Here is a 24,740-nt window from a genome sequence, read left to right as displayed (position 1 = left end):
ATATGGAATTGTGGAGCAGTGAGTACAGGACAGTGTGGATAAGGCGTCATGAGGCAGTCGGGTACAGGACAGTGTGCATATGGCGTCATGGAGCAGCAGCCTACAGGACAGTATGTGTATGGAGTCATGGAGAGTAGAGTATAGGACAGTGTGGATATGTAGTTGTGGAGCAGTCGAGTACAGGACAGTGTGGATATGGAGTCGTGAAGCATTAGAGTACAGGACAGTGTGGATATGGAATCATGGAGCAGAAGAGTACAGGACAGTGTGGATATGGAGTCGTGAAGGAGTAGAGAACAGGGCATTGTGGATATGTAATCATGGAGCAGAACAGGACACTGTGGATATTCAGTCATGGAGCAACAGAGCAACGGACAGTGTTGATATATCGTGTCATAGAGCAGTATAGCAAGGGACAGTGTGGATATGGAGTTGTGGAGCAGTGAGTACAGGACAGTGTGGATAAGGCGTCATGAGGCAGTCGAGTACAAGACTGTGTGGATATGGAGTCATGGAGTAATAGAGTACAGGACAGTGTGGATCCGGAATCATGGAGCAGAAGAGTACAGGACAGAGTGGATACGGAGTCGTGAAGGAGTAGAAAACAGGGCATTGTGGATATGTAATCATGGAGCAGTACAGTACAGTGTGGATATGGCGTCATGGAGTAGTAGAGTACAGGACAGTGTGGATATGGAATCATGGAGCAGAAGAGTACAGGACAGTGTAGATATGGAGTCGTGGAGCAACAGAGCACTGGACAGTGTTGGTATGTCGTGTCATAGAGCAGTATAGCAAGGGGCAGTGTGCATATGGAGTAGTGGAACAGTAGAGTACAGGACAGTGTGGTATGGAGTCGTGAAGCAGCAGCCGACAGGACAGTATGTGCATGGAGTCATGGAGCAGTAGAGTATCGGACAGTGTGGATATGTAGTCATGGAGTAGTAGAGTACATGGCAGGCTTGATATGGAGTCATGGAGCAGTAGACTACAGGGCAGTGTGGATATGGAGTCATGGAGCAGTACAGTACAGTACAGTGTGGAATGGATTCAATGTGCAGTAGAGTACAGGACAGTGTGGATATGGAATCATGGAGCAGAAGAGTACAGGACAGTGTGGATATGGCGTCATGGAGTAGTAGAGTACAGGACAGTGTGGATATGGAATCATGGAGCAGAAGAGTACAGGACAGTGTGGATATGGAGTCGTGAAGGAGTAGAGAACAGGGCATTGTGGGTATGTAATCATGGAGCAGAACAGGACAGTGTGGATATTGATTCATGGAGCAACAGAGAACCGGACAGTATTGATATATCCTGTCATAGAGCAGTATAGCAAGGGACAGTGTGGATATGTAGTCTTGAAGCAGTAGAGTACAGGACAGTGTGGATATGGAATCATGGAGCAGAAGAGTACAGGACAGTATGGATACGGAGCCGTGAAGTAGTGGAGAACAGGGCATTGTGAATATGTAATCATGGAGCAGTACAGTACAGTGTGCATATGGAGTCGTGTAGCATTAGCGTACAGGACAGTGTGGATATGGAGTCGTGGAGCAACAGAGCACCGGACAGTGTTGATATATCGTGTCATAGAGCAGTATAGTGAGGGACAGTGTGGATATGGAGTCGTGGAGCAGTAGAGTACAGAACAGTGTGGATATGGCGTCATGGAGCAGCAGCCTACAGGACAGTATGTGTATGGAGTCATGGAGCAGGAGAGTATAGGACAGTGTGGATATGTAGTCGTGAAGCAGTAGAGTACAGGACAGTGTGGATATGGCGTCATGGAGTAGTAGAGTACAGGACAGTGTGGATATGGAATCATGGAGCAGAAGAGTACAGGACAGTGTGGATATGGAGTCGTGAAGGAGTAGAGACAGGGCATTGTGGATATGTAATCATGGAGCAGAACAGGACAGTGTGGATATTGAGTCATGGTCAACAGAGCACCGGACAGTGTTGATATATCGTGTCATAGAGCAGTATAGCAAGGGACAGTGTGGATATGGAGTCGCGGAGCAGTAGAGTACAGGACAGTGTGGATATGGAGTCATGGAGCAGTAGAGCACAGAACAGTGTGGGTATGGAGTCCTGGAGCAGCAGAGTACCGGACAGTGTGGATATGGAGTCGAGGAACAATAGATCACATGACAGTGTGGATATGGTGACATGGAGCAGAAGAGGACATGACAGTGTGGTATGGAGTCGTGAAGCAGTAGAGAACAGGACATTGTGCATATGGAACCATGGAGCAATACAGTACAGTGTGGATATGGCGTCATGTAATAGTAGAGTACCGGACAGTGTGGATATGGAGTCGAGGAACAATAGATCACATGACAGTGTGGATATGGTGTCATGGAGCAGAAGAGGACATGACAGTGTGGTATGGAGTCGTGAAGCAGTAGAGAACAGGACATTGTGCATATGGAACCATGGAGCAATACAGTACAGTGTGGATATGGCGTCATATACTAATAGAGTACAGGACAGTGTGGATATGGAATCATGGAGCAGAAGTGTACAGCACAGTGTGGATATGGAGTCGTGAAGGAGTAGAGAACAGGGCATGTGGATATGTAATCATGGAGCAGTACAGTACAGCGTGGATATGGAGTCGTGGAGCAGTAGAGTACAGGACAGTGTGGATATTAAGTCATGGAGCAACAGAGCACCGGACAGTGTTGATATATCGTGTCATAGAGCAGTATAGCAAGGGACAGTGTGGATATGTAGTCGTGAAGCAGTCGAGTACTGGACAGTGTGGATATGGAGTCATGGAGCAGTAGAGTACAGAACAGTGTGGATATGGCGTCATGGAGCAGCAGCCTACAGGACAGTATGTGTATGGAGTCATGGAGCAGGAGAGTATAGGACAGTGTGGATATGTAGTCGTGAAGCAGTAGAGTACAGGACAGTGTGGATATGGCGTCATGGGGTAGTAGAGTACAGGACAGTGTGGATATGGAATCATGGAGCAGAAGAGTACAGGACAGTGTGGATATGGAGTCGTGAAGGAGTAGAGACAGGGCATTGTGGATATGTAATCATGGAGCAGAACAGGACAGTGTGGATATTGAGTCATGGTCAACAGAGCACCGGACAGTGTTGATATATCGTGTCATAGAGCAGTATAGCAAGGGACAGTGTGGATATGGAGTCGCGGAGCAGTAGAGTACAGGACAGTGTGGATATGGAGTCATGGAGCAGTAGAGCACAGAACAGTGTGGGTATGGAGTCCTGGAGCAGCAGAGTACCGGACAGTGTGGATATGGAGTCGAGGAACAATAGATCACATGACAGTGTGGATATGGTGACATGGAGCAGAAGAGGACATGACAGTGTGGTATGGAGTCGTGAAGCAGTAGAGAACAGGACATTGTGCATATGGAACCATGGAGCAATACAGTACAGTGTGGATATGGCGTCATGTAATAGTAGAGTACCGGACAGTGTGGATATGGAGTCGAGGAACAATAGATCACATGACAGTGTGGATATGGTGTCATGGAGCAGAAGAGGACATGACAGTGTGGTATGGAGTCGTGAAGCAGTAGAGAACAGGACATTGTGCATATGGAACCATGGAGCAATACAGTACAGTGTGGATATGGCGTCATATACTAATAGAGTACAGGACAGTGTGGATATGGAATCATGGAGCAGAAGTGTACAGCACAGTGTGGATATGGAGTCGTGAAGGAGTAGAGAACAGGGCATGTGGATATGTAATCATGGAGCAGTACAGTACAGCGTGGATATGGAGTCGTGGAGCAGTAGAGTACAGGACAGTGTGGATATTAAGTCATGGAGCAACAGAGCACCGGACAGTGTTGATATATCGTGTCATAGAGCAGTATAGCAAGGGACAGTGTGGATATGTAGTCGTGAAGCAGTAGAGTACAGGACAGTGTGGATATGGCGTCATGGAGTAGTAGAGTACAGGACAGTGTGGATATGGAATCATGGAGCAGAAGAGTACAGGACAGTGTGGATATGGAGTCGTGAAGGAGTAGAGAACAGGGCATTGTGGATATGTAATCATGGAGCAGTACAGTACAGCGTGGATATGGAGTCGTGGAGCAGTAGAGTACAGGACAGTCTGGATATTGAGTCATGGAGCAACAGAGCACCGGACAGTGTTGATATATCGTGTCATAGAGCAGTATAGCAAGGGACAGTGTGGATATGGAGTCGTGGAGCAGAAGTGTGCAGGACAGTGTGGATACGGAGTCGTGAAGGAGAAGAGTACAGGGCATTGTGGATATGTAATCATGGAGCAGTATGGTACAGTGTGGATATGGTGTCATGTAGTAGTAGCGTACAGGACAGTGTGGATATGGAATCATCCAGCAGTACAGGACAGTATGGATATGGAGTCGTGAAGCATTACAGTACAGGACAGTGTGGATATGGAGTTGCAGGGCTGCAGAGAACAGGACAGTGTGGATATGGAGTCATCGAGCAGTACAGTACAGTACAGTGTGGAATGGATTCATGGTGCAGAAGAGTACAGGACCGTGTCGATATGGAGTCGTGAAGGAGTAGAGAACAGGGCATTGTGGATATGTAATCCTGGAGCAGTACAGTACAGTGTAGATATGGAGTCGTGGAGCATTAGAGTACAGGACAGTGTGGATATGGAGTCGTGAAGGAGTAGAGAACAGGGCATTGTGGATATGTAACCATGGAGCAGAACAGGACAGTGTGGATATTGAGTCATGGAGTAACAGAGCACCGGACAGTGTTGATATATCATGTCATAGAGCAGTATAGCAAGGGACAGTGTGGATATGGAGTCGTGGAGCAGCAGAGTACAGAACAGTGTGAGTATGGAGTCATGGAGCAGCAGTACAGGACAGTGTGGATATGGAGTCCAGAAACAGTAGAACACATGACAGTGTGGATATGGTGTCATTGAGCAGAAGAGTACATGACAGTGTGGTATGGAGTCGTGAAGCAGTAGAGAACAGGACATTGTGTATATGGAAACATGGAGCAATACAGCACAGTGTGGATATGGAGTTGTGGAGCAGCCAGTACAGGACAGTGTGGATAAGGCGTCATGAGGCAGTCGAGTACAAGACTGTGTGGATATAGAGTCATGGAGCAGAAGAGTACAGGGCAGTGTGGATACGGAGCCGTGAAGGAGTAGAAAACAGGGTATTGTGGATATGTAATCATGGAGCAGTGCAGTACTGTGTGGATATTGAGTCGTGGAGCATTAGAGTACAGGACAGTGTACATATGGAGTCGTAGAGCAACAGAGCACTGGACACTGGTGATATATCGTGTCAATAGAGCAGCATAGCAAGGGACAGTGTGGTTATGGGGTCATGGAGCAGTAGAGCACAGGACAGTGTGCATGAGGAGTTGTGGAGCAGTAGAGTACAGGACAGAGTGGATACGGAGTCATGAAGGAGTAGAGAACAGGGCATTGTGGATATGTAATCATGGAGCAGTACAGTACAGTGTGGATATGGAGTCATGGAGCAGGAGAGTACAGGACAGTGTGGATATGGAGTCGTGGAGCAGAAGAGTACAGGACAGTGTGGTATGGAGTCGTGTAGCAGCAGAGAACAGGACATTGTGTATATGGAACCATGGAGCAATACAGCAGTGTGGATATGGAATTGTGGAGCAGTGAGTACAGGACAGTGTGGATAAGGCGTCATGAGGCAGTCGGGTACAGGACAGTGTGCATATGGCGTCATGGAGCAGCAGCCTACAGGACAGTATGTGTATGGAGTCATGGAGAGTAGAGTATAGGACAGTGTGGATATGTAGTTGTGGAGCAGTCGAGTACAGGACAGTGTGGATATGGAGTCATGAAGCATTAGAGTACAGGACAGTGTGGATATGGAATCATGGAGCAGAAGAGTACAGGACAGTGTGGATATGGAGTCGTGAAGGAGTAGAGAACAGGGCATTGTGGATATGTAATCATGGAGCAGAACAGGACACTGTGGATATTCAGTCATGGAGCAACAGAGCAACGGACAGTGTTGATATATCGTGTCATAGAGCAGTATAGCAAGGGACAGTGTGGATATGGAGTTGTGGAGCAGTGAGTACAGGACAGTGTGGATAAGGCGTCATGAGGCAGTCGAGTACAAGACTGTGTGGATATGGAGTCATGGAGTAATAGAGTACAGGACAGTGTGGATCCGGAATCATGGAGCAGAAGAGTACAGGACAGAGTGGATACGGAGTCGTGAAGGAGTAGAAAACAGGGCATTGTGGATATGTAATCATGGAGCAGTACAGTACAGTGTGGATATGGCGTCATGGAGTAGTAGAGTACAGGACAGTGTGGATATGGAATCATGGAGCAGAAGAGTACAGGACAGTGTAGATATGGAGTCGTGGAGCAACAGAGCACTGGACAGTGTTGGTATGTCGTGTCATAGAGCAGTATAGCAAGGGGCAGTGTGCATATGGAGTAGTGGAACAGTAGAGTACAGGACAGTGTGGTATGGAGTCGTGAAGCAGCAGCCGACAGGACAGTATGTGCATGGAGTCATGGAGCAGTAGAGTATCGGACAGTGTGGATATGTAGTCATGGAGTAGTAGAGTACATGGCAGGCTTGATATGGAGTCATGGAGCAGTAGACTACAGGGCAGTGTGGATATGGAGTCATGGAGCAGTACAGTACAGTACAGTGTGGAATGGATTCAATGTGCAGTAGAGTACAGGACAGTGTGGATATGGAATCATGGAGCAGAAGAGTACAGGACAGTGTGGATATGGCGTCATGGAGTAGTAGAGTACAGGACAGTGTGGATATGGAATCATGGAGCAGAAGAGTACAGGACAGTGTGGATATGGAGTCGTGAAGGAGTAGAGAACAGGGCATTGTGGGTATGTAATCATGGAGCAGAACAGGACAGTGTGGATATTGATTCATGGAGCAACAGAGAACCGGACAGTATTGATATATCCTGTCATAGAGCAGTATAGCAAGGGACAGTGTGGATATGTAGTCTTGAAGCAGTAGAGTACAGGACAGTGTGGATATGGAATCATGGAGCAGAAGAGTACAGGACAGTATGGATACGGAGCCGTGAAGTAGTGGAGAACAGGGCATTGTGAATATGTAATCATGGAGCAGTACAGTACAGTGTGCATATGGAGTCGTGTAGCATTAGCGTACAGGACAGTGTGGATATGGAGTCGTGGAGCAACAGAGCACCGGACAGTGTTGATATATCGTGTCATAGAGCAGTATAGTGAGGGACAGTGTGGATATGGAGTCGTGGAGCAGTAGAGTACAGAACAGTGTGGATATGGCGTCATGGAGCAGCAGCCTACAGGACAGTATGTGTATGGAGTCATGGAGCAGGAGAGTATAGGACAGTGTGGATATGTAGTCGTGAAGCAGTAGAGTACAGGACAGTGTGGATATGGCGTCATGGAGTAGTAGAGTACAGGACAGTGTGGATATGGAATCATGGAGCAGAAGAGTACAGGACAGTGTGGATATGGAGTCGTGAAGGAGTAGAGACAGGGCATTGTGGATATGTAATCATGGAGCAGAACAGGACAGTGTGGATATTGAGTCATGGTCAACAGAGCACCGGACAGTGTTGATATATCGTGTCATAGAGCAGTATAGCAAGGGACAGTGTGGATATGGAGTCGTGGAGCAGTAGGGTACAGGACAGTGTGGATATGGAGTCATGGAGCAGCAGAGTACCGGACAGTGTGGATATGGAGTCGAGGAACAGTAGATCACATGACAGTGTGGATATGGTGTCATGGAGCAGAAGAGGACATGACAGTGTGGTATGGAGTCGTGAAGCAGCAGAGAACAGGACATTGTGCATATGGAACCATGGAGCAATACAGTAGTGTGGATATGGCGTCATGTACTAGTAGAGTACAGGACAGTGTGGATATGGAATCATGGAGCAGAAGTGTACAGCACAGTGTGGATATGGAGTCGTGAAGGAGTAGAGAACAGGGCATTGTGGATATGTAATCATGGAGCAGTACAGTACAGCGTGGATATGGAGTCATGGAGCAGTAGAGTACAGGACAGTGTGATATGGAGTCATGGAGCAACAGAGTACAGGACAGTGTGGATACGGAGCCGTGAAGTAGTGGAGAACAGGGCATTGTGAATATGTAATCATGGAGCAGTACAGTACAGTGTGCATATGGAGTCGTGTACCATTAGCGTACAGGACAGTGTGGATATGGAGTCGTGGAGCAACAGAGCACCGGACAGTGTTGATATATCGTGTCATAGAGCAGTATAGTGAGGGACAGTGTGGATATGGAGTCGTGGAGCAGTAGAGTACAGAACAGTGTGGATATGGCGTCATGGAGCAGCAGCCTACAGGACAGTATGTGTATGGAGTCATGGAGCAGGAGAGTATAGGACAGTGTGGATATGTAGTCGTGAAGCAGTAGAGTACAGGACAGTGTGGATATGGCGTCATGGAGTAGTAGAGTACAGGACAGTGTGGATATGGAATCATGGAGCAGAAGAGTACAGGACAGTGTGGATATGGAGTCGTGAAGGAGTAGAGACAGGGCATTGTGGATATGTAATCATGGAGTAGAACAGGACAGTGTGGATATTGAGTCATGGTCAACAGAGCACCGGACAGTGTTGATATATCGTGTCATAGAGCAGTATAGCAAGGGACAGTGTGGATATGGAGTCGTGGAGCAGCAGAGTACCAGACAGTGTGGATATGGAGTCGAGGAACAATAGATCACATGACAGTGTGGATATGGTGACATGGAGCAGAAGAGGACATGACAGTGTGGTATGGGGTCGTGAAGCAGTAGAGAACAGGACATTGTGCATATGGAACCATGGAGCAATACAGTACAGTGTGGATATGGCGTCATGTAATAGTAGAGTACAGGACAGTGTGGATATGGCGTCATGTACTAGTAGAGTACAGGACAGTGTGGATATGGAATCATGGAGCAGAAGTGTACAGCACAGTGCGGATATGGAGTCGTGAAGGAGTAGATAACAGGGCATTGTGGATATGTAATCATGGAGCAGTACAGTACAGCGTGGATATGGAGTCGTGGAGCAGTAGAGAACAGGACAGTGTGGATATTGAGTCATGGAGCAACAGAGCACCGGACAGTGTTGATATATCGTGTCATAGAGCAGTATAGCAAGGGACAGTGTGGATATGGAGTCGTGGAGCAGTCGAGTACTGGACAGTGTGGATATGGAGTCATGGAGCAACAGAGCACCGGACAGTGTTGATATATCATGTCATAGAGCAGTATAGCAAGGGACAGTGTGGATATGGAGTCGTAGAGCAATCGAGTACCGGACAGTGTGGATATGGAGTCATGGAGCAACAGAGCACCAGACAGTGTTGATATATCGTGTCATAGAGCAGTATAGCAAGGGACAGTGTGGATATGGAGTCGTGGAGCAGCAGCCTACAGGACAGTATGTGTATGGAGTCATGGAGCAGTAGAGTATAGGACAGTGTGGATATGCAGTCGTGAAGCAGTAGAGTACAGGACAGTGTGGATATGGCGTCATGGAGTAGTAGAGTACAGGACAGTGTGGATATGGAATCATGGAGCAGAAGAGTACAGGACAGTGTGGATATGGAGTCGTGAAGGAGTAGAGAACAGGGCATTGTGGATATGTAATCATGGAGCAGTACAGTACAGCGTGGATATGGAGTCGTGGAGCAGTAGAGTACAGGACAGTGTGGATATTGAGTCATGGAGCAACAGAGCACCGGACAGTGTTGATATATCGTGTCATAGAGCAGTATAGCAAGGGACAGTGTGGATATGGAGTCGTGGAGCAGACGAGTACCGGACAGTGTGGATATGGAGTCATGGAGCAACAGAGCACCGGACAGTGTTGATATATCATGCAATAGAGCACTATAGCAAGGGACAGTGTGGATATGGAGTCGTGGAGCAATCGAGTACCGGACAGTGTGGATATGGAGTCATGGAGCAACAGAGCACCGGACAGTGTTGATATATCGTGTCATAGAGCAGTATAGCAAGGGACAGTGTGGATATGGAGTCGTGGAGCAGCAGCCTACAGGACAGTATGTGTATGGAGTCATGGAGCAGTAGAGTATAGGACAGTGTGGATATGCAGTCGTGAAGCAGTAGAGTACAGGACAGTGTGGATATGGCGTCATGGAGTAGTAGAGTACAGGACAGTGTGGATATGGAGTCGTGAAGGAGTAGGGAACAGGGCATTGTGGATATGTAATCATGGAGCAGAACAGGACAGTGTGGATATTGAGTCATGGTCAACAGAGCACCGGACAGTGTTGATATATCGTGTCATAGAGCAGTACAGCAAGGGACAGTGTGGATATGGAGTCGTGGAGCAGTAGAGTACAGGACAGTGTGGATATGGAGTCATGGAGTAGAGCACAGAACAGTGTGGGTATGGAGTCATGGAGCAGCAGAGTACCGGACAGTGTGGATATGGAGTCGAGAAGGAGCAGAGAACCGGACATTGTGTATATGGAACCATGGAGCAATACAGGACAGTACAGATATGGAGTCGTGAAGCATTAGAGTACAGGACGGTGTGGATATGGGCTCGTGGAGCTGCAGAGAAATGGACAGTGTGGATATGGAGTCATGGAGCAGTAGACTACAGGGCAGTGTGGATATGTAGTCATGGAGCAGCAAAGTACAGTACAGTGTGGAATGGATTCAATGTGCAGTAGAGTACAGGACAGTGTGGATATGGAATCATGGAGCAGAAGAGTACAGGACAGTGTGGATACGGAGTCGTGAAGGAGTAAAGAACAGGGAATTGGGGATATGTAATCATGGAGCAGTACAGTACAGTGTAGATATAGAGTCGTGGAGCATTAGAGTACAGGACAGTGTGGATATGGAGTCGTGGAGCAACAGAGTACCGGACAGTGTTGATATATCGTGTCATAGAGCAGTATAGCAAGGGACAGTGTACATATGGAGTCGTGGAGCAGTAGAGTACAGAACAGTGTGGGTATGGAGTCATGAAGCAGCAGAGTACAGGACAGTGTGGATATGGAGTCGTGAAGGAGTAGAGAACAGGGCATTGTGGATATGTAATCATGGAGCAGAACAGGACAGTGTGGATATTGAGTCATGGAGCAACAGAGCACCGGACAGTGTTGATATATCGTATCATGGAGCAGTATAGCAAGGGACAGTGTGGATATGGAGTCGTGGAGCAGTAGGGTACAGGACAGTGTGGATACGGAGTCGTGAAGGAGTAAAGAACAGGGAATTGTGGATATGTAATCATGGAGCAGTACAGTACAGTGTAGATATAGAGTCGTGGAGCAGTAGAGTACAGAACAGTGTGGGTATGGAGTCATGAAGCAGCAGAGTACAGGACAGTGTGGATATGGAGTCGTGAAGGAGTAGAGAACAGGGCATTGTGGATATGTAATCATGGAGCAGAACAGGACAGTGTGGATATTGAGTCATGGAGCAACAGAGCACCGGACAGTGTTGATATATCGTATCATGGAGCAGTATAGCAAGGGACAGTGTGGATATGGAGTCGTGGAGCAGTAGGGTACAGGACAGTGTGGATACGGAGTCGTGAAGGAGTAAAGAACAGGGAATTGTGGATATGTAATCATGGAGCAGTACAGTACAGTGTAGATATAGAGTCGTGGAGCATTAGAGTACAGGACAGTGTGGATATGGATCGTGGAGCAACAGAGTACCTGACAGTGTTGATATGTCGTGTCATAGAGCAGTATAGCAAGGGACAGTGTACATTTGGAGTCGTGGAGCAGTAGAGTACAGAACAGTGTGGATATGGAGTCATGGAGCAGTAGGGTACAGGACAGTGTGGATATGGAGTCGTGAAGGAGTAGAGAACAGGGCATTGTGGATATGTAATCATGGAGCAGTACAGTACAGCGTGGATATGGAGTCGTGGAGCAGTAGAGTACAGGACAGTGTGGATATTGAGTCATGGAGCAACAGAGCACCGGACAGTGTTGATATATCGTGTCATAGAGCAGTATAGCAAGGGACAGTGTGGATATGGAGTCGTGGAGCAGTCGAGTACTGGACAGTGTGGATATGGAGTCATGGAGCAACAGAGCACCGGACAGTGTTGATATATCATGTCATAGAGCAGTATAGCAAGGGACAGTGTGGATATGGAGTCGTGGAGCAATCGAGTACCGGACAGTGTGGATATGGAGTCATGGAGCAACAGAGCACCGGACAGTGTTGATATATCGTGTCATAGAGCAGTATAGCAAGGGACAGCGTGGATATGGAGTCGTGGAGCAGCAGCCTACAGGACAGTATGTGTATGGAGTCATGCAGCAGTAGAGTATAGGACAGTGTGGATATGCAGTCGTGAAGCAGTAGAGTACAGGACAGTGTGGATATGGCGTCATGGAGCAGAAGAGTACAGGACAGTGTGGATATGGAGTCGTGAAGGAGTAGAGAACAGGGCATTGTGGATATGTAATCATGGAGCAGAACAGGACAGTGTGGATATTGAGTCATGGAGCAACAGAGCACCGGACAGTGTTGATATATCGTGTCATAGAGCAGTATAGCAAGGGACAGTGTGGATATGGAGTCGTGGAGCAGTCGAGTACTGGACAGTGTGGATATGGAGTCATGGAGCAACAGAGCACCGGACAGTGTTGATATATCGTGTCATAGAGCAGTATAGCAAGGGACAGCGTGGATATGGAGTCGTGGAGCAGCAGCCTACAGGACAGTATGTGTATGGAGTCATGCAGCAGTAGAGTATAGGACAGTGTGGATATGCAGTCGTGAAGCAGTAGAGTACAGGACAGTGTGGATATGGCGTCATGGAGCAGAAGAGTACAGGACAGTGTGGATATGGAGTCGTGAAGGAGTAGAGAACAGGGCATTGTGGATATGTAATCATGGAGCAGTACAGTACAGCGTGGATATGGAGTCGTGGAGCAGTAGAGTACAGGACAGTGTGGATATTGAGTCATGGAGCAACAGAGCACCGGACAGTGTTGATATATCGTGTCATAGAGCAGTATAACAAGGGACAGTGTGGATATGGAGTCGTGGAGCAGTCGAGTACCGGACAGTGTGGATATGGTGTCATGGAGCAACAGAGCACCGGACAGTGTTGATAAATCATGGCATAGAGCAGTATAGCAAGGGACAGTGTGGATATGGAGTCGTGGAGCAATCGAGTACCGGACAGTGTGGATATGGAGTCATGGAGCAACAGAGCACCGGACAGTGTTGATATATCGTGTCATAGAGCAGTATAGCAAGGGACAGTGTGGATATGGAGTCGTGGAGCAGCAGCCTACAGGACAGTATGTGTATGGAGTCATGGAGCAGTAGAGTATAGGACAGTGTGGATATGCAGTCGTGAAGCAGTAGAGTACAAGACAGTGTGGATATGGCGTCATGGAGTAGTAGAGTACAGGACAGTGTGGATATGGAATCATGGAGCAGAAGAGTACAGGACAGTGTGGATATGGAGTCGTGAAGGAGTAGGGAACAGGGCATTGTGGATATGTAATCATGGAGCAGAGCAGGACAGTGTGGATATTGAGTCATGGTCAACAGAGCACCGGACAGTGTTGATATATCGTGTCATAGAGCAGTATAGCAAGGGACAGTGTGGATATGGAGTCGTGGAGCAGTAGAGTACAGGACAGTGTGGATATGGAGTCATGGACCAGTAGAGCACAGAACAGTGTGGGTATGGAGTCATGGAGCAGCAGAGTACCGGACAGTGTGGATATGGAGTCGTGGAGCAACAGAGTACCTGACAGTGTTGATATGTCGTGTCATAGAGCAGTATAGCAAGGGACAGTGTACATTTGGAGTCGTGGAGCAGTAGAGTACAGAACAGTGTGGATATGGAGTCGTGGAGCAGCAGGGTACAGGACAGTGTGGATATGGAGTCGTGAACGAGTAGAGAACAGGGCATTGTGGATATGTAATCATGGAGCAGTACAGTACAGCGTGGATATGGAGTCGTGGAGCAGTAGAGTACAGGACAGTGTGGATATTGAGTCATGGAGCAACAGAGCACCGGACAGTGTTGATATATCGTGTCATAGAGCAGTATAGTAAGGGACAGTGTGGATATGGAGTCGTGGAGCAGTCGAGTACTGGACAGTGTGGATATGGTGTCATGGAGCAACAGAGCACCGGACAGTGTTGATATTTCATGTCATAGAGCAGTATAGCAAGGGACAGTGTGGATATGGAGTCGTGGAGCAATCGAGTACCGGACAGTGTGGATATGGAGTCATGGAGCAACAGAGCACCGGACAGTGTTGATATATCGTGTCATAGAGCAGTATAGCAAGGGACAGTGTGGATATGGAGTCGTGGAGCAGCAGCCTACAGGACAGTATGTGTATGGAGTCATGGAGCAGTAGAGTATAGGACAGTGTGGATATGCAGTCGTGAAGCAGTAGAGTACAAGACAGTGTGGATATGGCGTCATGGAGTAGTAGAGTACAGGACAGTGTGGATATGGAGTCGTGAAGGAGTAGGGAACAGGGCATTGTGGATATGTAATCATGGAGCAGAACAGGACAGTGTGGATATTGAGTCATGGTCAACAGAGCACCGGACAGTGTTGATATATCGTGTCATAGAGCAGTATAGCAAGGGACAGTGTGGATATGGAGTCGTGGAGCAGTAGAGTACAGGACAGTGTGGATATGGAGTCATGGAGCAGTAGAGCACAGAACAGTGTGGGTATGGAGTCATGGAGCAGCAGAGTACCGGACAGTGTGGATATGGAGTCGAGAAGGAGTAGAGAACAGGACATTGTGTATATGGAACCATGGAGCAATACAGGACAGTGCAGATATGGAGTCGTGGAGCAGTAGAGTACAGGACGGCGTGGATATGGGCTCGTGGAGCTGCAGAGAAATGGACAGTGTGGATATGGAGTCATGGAGCAGTAGACTACAGGGCAGTGTGGATATGTAGTCATGGAGCAGCAAAGTACAGTACAGTGTGGAATGGATTCAATGTGCAGTAGAGTACAGGACAGTGTGGATATGGAATCATGGAGCAGAAGAGTACAGGACAGTGTGGATACGGAGTCGTGAAGGAGTAAAGAACAGGGAATTGTGGATATGTAATCATGGAGCAGTACAGGACAGTGTGGATATGGAGTCGTGGAGCAACAGAGTACCGGACAGTGTTGATATATCGTGTCATAGAGCAGTATAGCAAGGGACAGTGTAAATATGGAGTCGTGGAGCAGTAGAGTACAGAACAGTGTGGGTATGGAGTCATGAAGCAGCAGAGTACAGGACAGTGTGGATATGGAGTCGTGAAGGAGTAGAGAACAGGGCATTGTGGATATGTAATCATGGAGCAGAACAGGACAGTGTGGATATTGAGTCATGGAGCAACAGAGCACCGGACAGTGTTCATATATCGTGTCATGGAGCAGTATAGCAAGGGACAGTGTGGATATGGAGTCGTGGAGCAGTAGGGTACAGGACAGTGTGGATACGGAGTCGTGAAGGAGTAAAGAACAGGGAATTGTGGATATGTAATCATGGAGCAGTACAGTACAGTGTAGATATAGAGTCGTGGAGCATTAGAGTACAGGACAGTGTGGATATGGAGTCGTGGAGCAACAGAGTACCGGACAGTGTTGATATGTCGTGTCATAGAGCAGTATAGCAAGGGACAGTGTGGATATGGAGTCGTGGAGCAATCGAGTACCGGACAGTGTGGATATGGAGTCATGGAGCAACAGAGCACCGGACAGTGTTGATATATCGTGTCATAGAGCAGTATAGCAAGGGACAGTGTGGATATGGAGTCGTGGAGCAGCAGCCTACAGGACAGTATGTGTATGGAGTCATGGAGCAGTAGAGTATAGGACAGTGTGGATATGCAGTCTTGAAGCAGTAGAGTACAGGGCAGTGTGGTTATGTAGTTGTGGAGCAGTAGAGCACAGGACAGTCTCGATATGGAGTCATGCAGCAGTAGTGCACAGGACAGTGTGGATATGGCGTCATGGAGTAGTAGAGTACAGGACAGTGTGGATATGGAATCATGGAGCAGAAAAGTACAGGACAGTGTGGATATGGAGTCGTGAAGGAGTAGAGAACAGGGCATTGTGGATATGTAATCATGGAGCAATACAGCACAGTGTGGATATGGAGTCGTGGAGCAGTAGAGTACTGGACACTGTGGATATGGAGTCATGCAGCAGTACAGGACAGTATGGATATGGAGTCGTGAAGCATTAGAGTACAGGACAGTGTGGATATGGAGTGGTGAAGCCGCAGAGAAATGGACAGTGTGGTTATGGAGTCATGGAGCAGTAGAGTACATGGCAGTCTTGATATGGAGTCATGGAGCAGTAGACTACAGGGCAGTGTGGATATGGAGTCATGGAGCAGTACAGTACAGTACAGTGTGGAATGGATTCAATGTGCAGTAGGGTACAGGACAGTGTGGATATGGAATCATGGAGCAGAAGAGCACAGGACAGTGTGGATATGGAGTCGAGGAACAGCAGATCACATGACATTGTGGATATGGTGTCATGGAGCAGAAGGCTACATGACAGTGTGGTATGGAGTCGTGTAGCAGTAGAGAACAGGACATTGTGTATATGGAACCATGAGCAATACAGCAGTGTGGATATGGAATTGTGGAGCAGTGAGTACAGGACAGTGTGGATAAGGCGTCATGAGGCAGTCGGGTACAGGACAGTGTGGATATGGCGTCATGGAGCAGCAGCCTACAGGACAGTATGTGTATGGAGTCATGGAGAGTAGAGTATAGGACAGTGTGGATATGTACTCGTGGAGCAGTAGCGTACAGGACAGTGTGGATATGGAGTCATGGAGCAACAGAGCACCGGACAGTGTTGATAAATCATGGCATAGAGCAGTATAGCAAGGGACAGTGTGGATATGGAGTCGTGGAACAATCGAGTACCGGACAGTGTGGATATGGAGTCATGGAGCAACAGAGCACCGGACAGTGTTGATATATCGTGTCATAGAGCAGTATAGCAAGGGACAGTGTGGATATGGAGTCGTGGAGCAGCAGCCTACAGGACAGTATGTGTATGGAGTCATGGAGCAGTAGAGTATAGGACAGTGTGGATATGCAGTCGTGAAGCAGTAGAGTACAAGACAGTGTGGATATGGCGTCATGGAGTAGTAGAGTACAGGACAGTGTGGATATGGAATCATGGAGCAGAAGAGAACAGGACAGTGTGGATATGTAATCATGGAGCAGAGCAGGACAGTGTGGATATTGAGTCATGGTCAACAGAGCACCGGACAGTGTTGATATATCGTGTCATAGAGCAGTATAGCAAGGGACAGTGTGGATATGGAGTCGTGGAGCCGTAGAGTACAGGACAGTGTGGATATGGAGTCATGGACCAGTAGAGCACAGAACAGTGTGGGTATGGAGTCATGGAGCAGCAGAGTACCGGACAGTGTGGATATGGAGTCGTGGAGCAACAGAGTACCTGACAGTGTTGATATGTCGTGTCATAGAGCAGTATAGCAAGGGACAGTGTACATTTGGAGTCGTGGAGCAGTAGAGTACAGAACAGTGTGGATATGGAGTCGTGGAGCAGCAGGGTACAGGACAGTGTGGATATGGAGTCGTGAACGAGTAGAGAACAGGGCATTGTGGATATGTAATCATGGAGCAGTACAGTACAGCGTGGATATGGAGTCGTGGAGCAGTAGAGTACAGGACAGTGTGGATATTGAGTCATGGAGCAACAGAGCACCGGACAGTGTTGATATATCGTGTCATAGAGCAGTATAGCAAGGGACAGTGTGGATATGGAGTCGTGGAGCAGTCGAGTACTGGACAGTGTGGATATGGAGTCATGGAGCAACAGAGCACCGGACAGTGTTGATATTTCATGTCATAGAGCAGTATAGCAAGGGACAGTGTGGATATGGAGTCATGAAGCAGCAGAGTACAGGACAGTGTGGATATGGAGTCGTGAAGGAGTAAAGAACAGGGCATTGTGGATATGTAATCATGGAGCAGAACAGGACAGTGTGGATATTGAGTCATGGAGCAACAGAGCACCGGACAGTGTTGATATATCGTGTCATAGAGCAGTATAGCAAGGGACAGTGTGGATATGGAGTCATGGAGCAGCAGAGTACCGGACAGTGTGGATATGGAGTCGAGGAACAGTAGATCACATGACAGTGTGGATATGGTGTCATGGAGCAGAAGAGGACATGACAGTGTGGTATGGAGTCGTGAAGCAGTAGAGAACAGGACATTGTGCATATGGAACCATGGAGCAATACAGTAGTGTGGATATGGCGTCATGTAGTAGTAGAGTACCGGACAGTGTGGATATGGAGTCGAGGAACAGCAGATCACAGGACAGTGTGGATATGGAGTCGTGAAGGAGTAGAGAACAGGGCATTGTGGATATGTAATCATGGAGCAGAACAGGACAGTGTGGGTATGGAGTCATGGAGCAGCAGAGTACCGGACAGTGTGGATATGGAGTCGAGGAACAATAGATCATATGACAGTGTGGATATGGTGACATGGAGCAGAAGAGGACATGACAGTGTGGTATGGAGTCGTGAAGCAGTAGAGAACAGGACATTGTGCATATGGAACCATGGAGCAATACAGTACAGTGTGGATATGGCGTCATGTAATAGTAGAGTACTGGACAGTGTGGATATGGAGTCGAGGAACAGTAGATCACAGGACAGTGTGGATATGGAGTCGTGAAGGAGTAGAGAACAGGGCATTGTGGATATGTAATCATGGAGCAGAACAGGACAGTGTGGATATTGAGTCATGGAGCAACAGAGCACCGGACAGTGTTGATATATCGTGTCATAGAGCAGTATAGCAAGGGACAGTGTGGATATGGAGTCGTGGAGCAGTAGAGTACAGGACAGTGTGGATATGGAGTCATGGAGCAGCAGAGTACCGGACAGTGTGGATATGGAGTCGAGGAACAGTAGATCACATGGCAGTGTGGATATGGTGTCATGGAGCAGAAGAGGACATCACAGTGTGGTATGGAGTCGTGAAGCAGTAGAGAACAGGACATTGTGCATATGGAACCATGGAGCAATACAGTACAGTGTGGATATGGCGTCATGTAGTCGTAGAGTACAGGACAGTGTGGATATGGAATCATGGAACAGAAGTATACAGGACAGTGTGGATATGGAGTCGTGAAGGAGTAGAGAACAGGGCATTGTGGATATGTAATCATGGAGCAGTACAGTACAGCGTGGATATAGAGTCCTGGAGCATTAGAGTACAGGACAGTGTGGATATGGAGTCGTGGAGCAACAGAGCACCGGACAGTGTTGATATATCGTGTCATAGAGCAGTATAGCAAGGGACAGTGTACATATGGAGTCGTGGAGCAGTAGAGTACAGAACAGTGTGGGTATGGAGTCATGAAGCAGCAGAGTACAGGACAGTGTGGATATGGAGTCGTGAAGGAGTAGAGAACAGGGCATTGTGGATATGTAATCATGGAGCAGAACAGGACAGTGTGGATATGGAGTCGTGGAGCAACAGAGCACCGGAGAGTGTTGATATATCGTGTCATAGAGCAGTATAGCAAGGGACAGTGTGGATATGGAGTCGTGGAGCAGTACAGTACAGGACAGTGTGGATATGGAGACATGCAGCAGCAGAGTACAGGACTGTGTGGATATGGAGCTGAGGAACAGTAGAGCACATGACAGTGTGGATATGGTGTCATGGAGCAGAAGAGTACATGACAGTGTGGTATGGAGTCGTGATGCAGTAGAGAACAGGACATTGTGTATATGGAACTATGGAGCAATACAGCATAGCGTGGATATTGAGTTGTGGAGCAGCGAGTACAGGACAGTATGGATAAGGCGTCATGAGGCAGTCGAGTACAGGACTGTGTGGATATGGAGTCATGGAGCAGTAGAGTACAGCACAGTGTGGATATGGAGCCATGGAGCAGTAGGGCACAGGACAGTGTGGATATGGAGTAATGGAGCAGTACAGGACAGTGTCGATACGGAGTTATAGGGCTGTAGAGTATCGGACAGTGTGGATATGGAGTCGTGGAGCAGTCGAGTACAGAACAGTGTGGATATGGAGTCATGGAGCAGTGGATCACAGTACAGTGTGGATATGGAGTCATGAAGCAGTAGAGTACAGGGCAGTGTGGATATGGCGTCATGGAGCAGTAGCCTACAGGACAGTGTGGATATGGAGTTGTGAAGGAGTAGAGAACAGGGCATTGTGGATATGTAATCATGGAGCAGTACAGGACAGTGTGGATATGGAGTCGTGGAGCAACAGAGCACCGGATAGTGTTGATATATCATGTCATAGAGCAGTATAGCAAGGGACAGTGTGGATATGGAGTCATGGAGCAGTACAGTACAGGACAGTGTGGATATGGAGTCATGCAGCAGTAGAGTACAGGACAGTGTGGATATGGAGTCATGGAGCAGCAGAGTACAGGACAGTGTGGATATGGAGTTGAGGAACAGTAGAGCACATGACAGTGTGGATATGGTGTCATGGAGCAGAAGAGTACAGGACAGTGTGGGTATGGAGTCATGGAGCAGCAGAGTACCGGACAGTGTGGATATGGAGTCGAGGAACAATAGATCATATGACAGTGTGGATATGGTGACATGGAGCAGAAGAGGACATGACAGTGTGGTATGGAGTCGTGAAGCAGTAGAGAACAGGACATTGTGCATATGGAACCATGGAGCAATACAGTACAGTGTGGATATGGCGTCATGTAATAGTAGAGTACTGGACAGTGTGGATATGGAGTCGAGGAACAGTAGATCACAGGACAGTGTGGATATGGAGTCGTGAAGGAGTAGAGAACAGGGCATTGTGGATATGTAATCATGGAGCAGAACAGGACAGTGTGGATATTGAGTCATGGAGCAACAGAGCACCGGACAGTGTTGATATATCGTGTCATAGAGCAGTATAGCAAGGGACAGTGTGGATATGGAGTCGTGGAGCAGTAGAGTACAGGACAGTGTGGATATGGAGTCATGGAGCAGCAGAGTACCGGACAGTGTGGATATGGAGTCGAGGAACAGTAGATCACATGACAGTGTGGATATGGTGTCATGGAGCAGAAGAGGACATCACAGTGTGGTATGGAGTCGTGAAGCAGTAGAGAACAGGACATTGTGCATATGGAACCATGGAGCAATACAGTACAGTGTGGATATGGCGTCATGTAGTCGTAGAGTACAGGACAGTGTGGATATGCAATCATGGAGCAGAAGTATACAGGACAGTGTGGATATGGAGTCGTGAAGGAGTAGAGAACAGGGCATTGTGGATATGTAATCATGGAGCAGTACAGTACAGCGTGGATATAGAGTCGTGGAGCATTAGAGTACAGGACAGTGTGGATATGGAGTCGTGGAGCAACAGAGCACCGGACAGTGTTGATATATCGTGTCATAGAGCAGTATAGCAAGGGACAGTGTACATATGGAGTCGTGGAGCAGTAGAGTACAGAACAGTGTGGGTATGGAGTCATGAAGCAGCAGAGTACAGGACAGTGTGGATATGGAGTCGTGAAGGAGTAGAGAACAGGGCATTGTGGATATGTAATCATGGAGCAGAACAGGACAGTGTGGATATTGAGTCATGGAGCAACAGAGCACCGGACAGTGTTGATATATCGTGTCATAGAGCAGTATAGCAAGGGACAGTGTGGATATGGAGTCATGGAGCAGCAGAGTACCGGACAGTGTGGATATGGAGTCGAGGAACAGTAGATCACATGACAGTGTGGATATGGTGTCATGGAGCAGAAGAGGACATGACAGTGTGGTATGGAGTCGTGAAGCAGTAGAGAACAGGACATTGTGCATATGGAACCATGGAGCAATACAGTAGTGTGGATATGGCGTCATGTAGTAGTAGAGTACCGGACAGTGTGGATATGCAGTCGAGGAACAGTAGAACACATGACAGTGTGATATGGTGTCATGGAGCAGAAGAGTACATGACAGTGTGGTATGGAGTCGTGAAGCAGTAGAGAACAGGACATTGTGTATATGGAACCATGGAGCAATACAGCACAGTGTGGATATGGAGTTGTGGAGCAGTGAGTGCAGGACAGTGTGCATAAGGCGTCATGGAGCAGCAGCCTACAGGACAGTGCGTGTATGGAGTCATGGAGCAGTAGAGTACAGGACAGTGTGGATATGGCGTCGTGCAGCAGTGGAGTGCAGGAAAGGGTGGATATGGGGTCAAGGAGCAGTAGTGTACAGGACAGTGTGCATATGGGGTCATGGAGCAGTAGAGTACAGGGCAGTGTGGTTATGGAGTCATGGAACAGGAGAGTACAGGACAGTCTCGATGTGGAGTCATGCAGCAGTAGAGCACAGGACAGTGTGGATGAGGAGTTGTAGAGTACAGGACAGTGTGGATATGGCGTCATGGAGTAATAGAGTACAGGACAGTGTGTATATGGAATCATGGAGCAGAAGAGTACAGGACAGTGTGGATATGGAGTCGTGGAGCAACAGAGCACCGGAAAGTGTTGATATATCGTGTCATAGAGCAGTATAGCAAGGGACAGTGTGGATATGGAGTCGTGGAGCAGTACAGTACAGAACAGTGTGGATATGGAGACATGCAGCAGTAGAGTACAGGACAGTGTGGATATGGAGTCATGGAGCAGCAGAGTACAGGACTGTGTGGATATGGAGCTGAGGAACAGTAGAGCACATGACAGTGTGGATATGGTGTCATGGAGCAGAAGAGTACATGACAGTGTGGTATGGAGTCGTGATGCAGTAGAGAACAGGACATTGTGTATATGGAACTATGGAGCAATACAGCATAGCGTGGATATTGAGTTGTGGAGCAGCGAGTACAGGACAGTATGGATAAGGCGTCATGAGGCAGTCGAGTACAGGACTGTGTGGATATGGAGTCATGGAGCAGTAGAGTACAGCACAGTGTGGATATGGAGCCATGGAGCAGTAGGGCACAGGACAGTGTGGATATGGAGTAATGGAGCAGTACAGGACAGTGTCGATACGGAGTTATAGGGCTGTAGAGTATCGGACAGTGTGGATATGGAGTCGTGGAGCAGTCGAGTACAGAACAGTGTGGATATGGAGTCATGGAGCAGTGGATCACAGTACAGTGTGGATATGGAGTCATGAAGCAGTAGAGTACAGGGCAGTGTGGATATGGCGTCATGGAGCAGTAGCCTACAGGACAGTGTGGATATGGAGTCGTGAAGGAGTAGAGAACAGGGCATTGTGGATATGTAATCATGGAGCAGTACAGGACAGTGTGGATATGGAGTCGTGGAGCAACAGAGCACCGGACAGTGTTGATATATCATGTCATAGAGCAGTATAGCAAGGGACAGTGTGGATATGGAGTCATGGAGCAGTACAGTACAGGACAGTGTGGATATGGAGTCATGCAGCAGTAGAGTACAGGACAGTGTGGATATGGAGTCATGGAGCAGCAGAGTACAGGACAGTGTGGATATGGAGTTGAGGAACAGTAGAGCACATGACAGTGTGGATATGGTGTCATGGAGCAGAAGAGTACATGACAGTGTGGTATGGAGTCGTGAAGCAGTAGAGAACAGGACATTGTGTATATGGAACTATGGAGCAACACAGCATAGCGTGGATATTGAGTTGTGGAGCAGCGAGTACAGGACAGTATGGATAAGGCGTCATGAGGCAGTCGAGTACAGGACTGTGTGGATATGGAGTCATGGAGCAGTAGAGTACAGCACAGTGTGGATATGGAGCCATGGAGCAGTAGGGCACAGGACAGTGTGGATATGGAGTAATGGAGCAGTACAGGACAGTGTCGATACGGAGTTATAGGGCTGTAGAGTATCGGACAGTGTGGATATGGAGTCGTGGAGCAGTCGAGTACAGAACAGTGTGGATATGGAGTCATGGAGCAGTGGATCACAGTACAGTGTGGATATGGAGTCATGAAGCAGTAGAGTACAGGGCAGTGTGGATATGGCGTCATGGAGCAGTAGCCTACAGGACAGTGTGGATATGGAGTCGTGAAGGAGTAGAGAACAGGGCATTGTGGATATGTAATCATGGAGCAGTACAGGACAGTGTGGATATGGAATCATGGAGCAGAAGTATACAGGACAGTGTGGATATGGAGTCGTGAAGGAGTAGAGAACAGGGCATTGTGGATATGTAATCATGGAGCAGTACAGTACAGCGTGGATATAGAGTCGTGGAGCATTAGAGTACAGGACAGTGTGGATATGGAGTCGTGGAGCAACAGAGCACCGGACAGTGTTGATATATCGTGTCATAGAGCAGTATAGCAAGGGACAGTGTACATATGGAGTCGTGGAGCAGTAGAGTACAGAACAGTGTGGGTATGGAGTCATGAAGCAGCAGAGTACAGGACAGTGTGGATATGGAGTCGTGAAGGAGTAGAGAACAGGGCATTGTGGATATGTAATCATGGAGCAGAACAGGACAGTGTGGATATGGAGTCGTGGAGCAACAGAGCACCGGAGAGTGTTGATATATCGTGTCATAGAGCAGTATAGCAAGGGACAGTGTGGATATGGAGTCGTGGAGCAGTACAGTACAGGACAGTGTGGATATGGAGACATGCAGCAGCAGAGTACAGGACTGTGTGGATATGGAGCTGAGGAACAGTAGAGCACATGACAGTGTGGATATGGTGTCATGGAGCAGAAGAGTACATGACAGTGTGGTATGGAGTCGTGATGCAG

This window comes from Mobula birostris, chromosome 6, assembly GCF_030028105.1.
Source record: "Mobula birostris isolate sMobBir1 chromosome 6, sMobBir1.hap1, whole genome shotgun sequence".
Lineage (NCBI taxonomy): Eukaryota > Metazoa > Chordata > Chondrichthyes > Myliobatiformes > Myliobatidae > Mobula > Mobula birostris.
The sequence above is the reverse complement of the archived record's forward strand: the minus strand, read 5'-3'. Positions refer to the sequence as shown.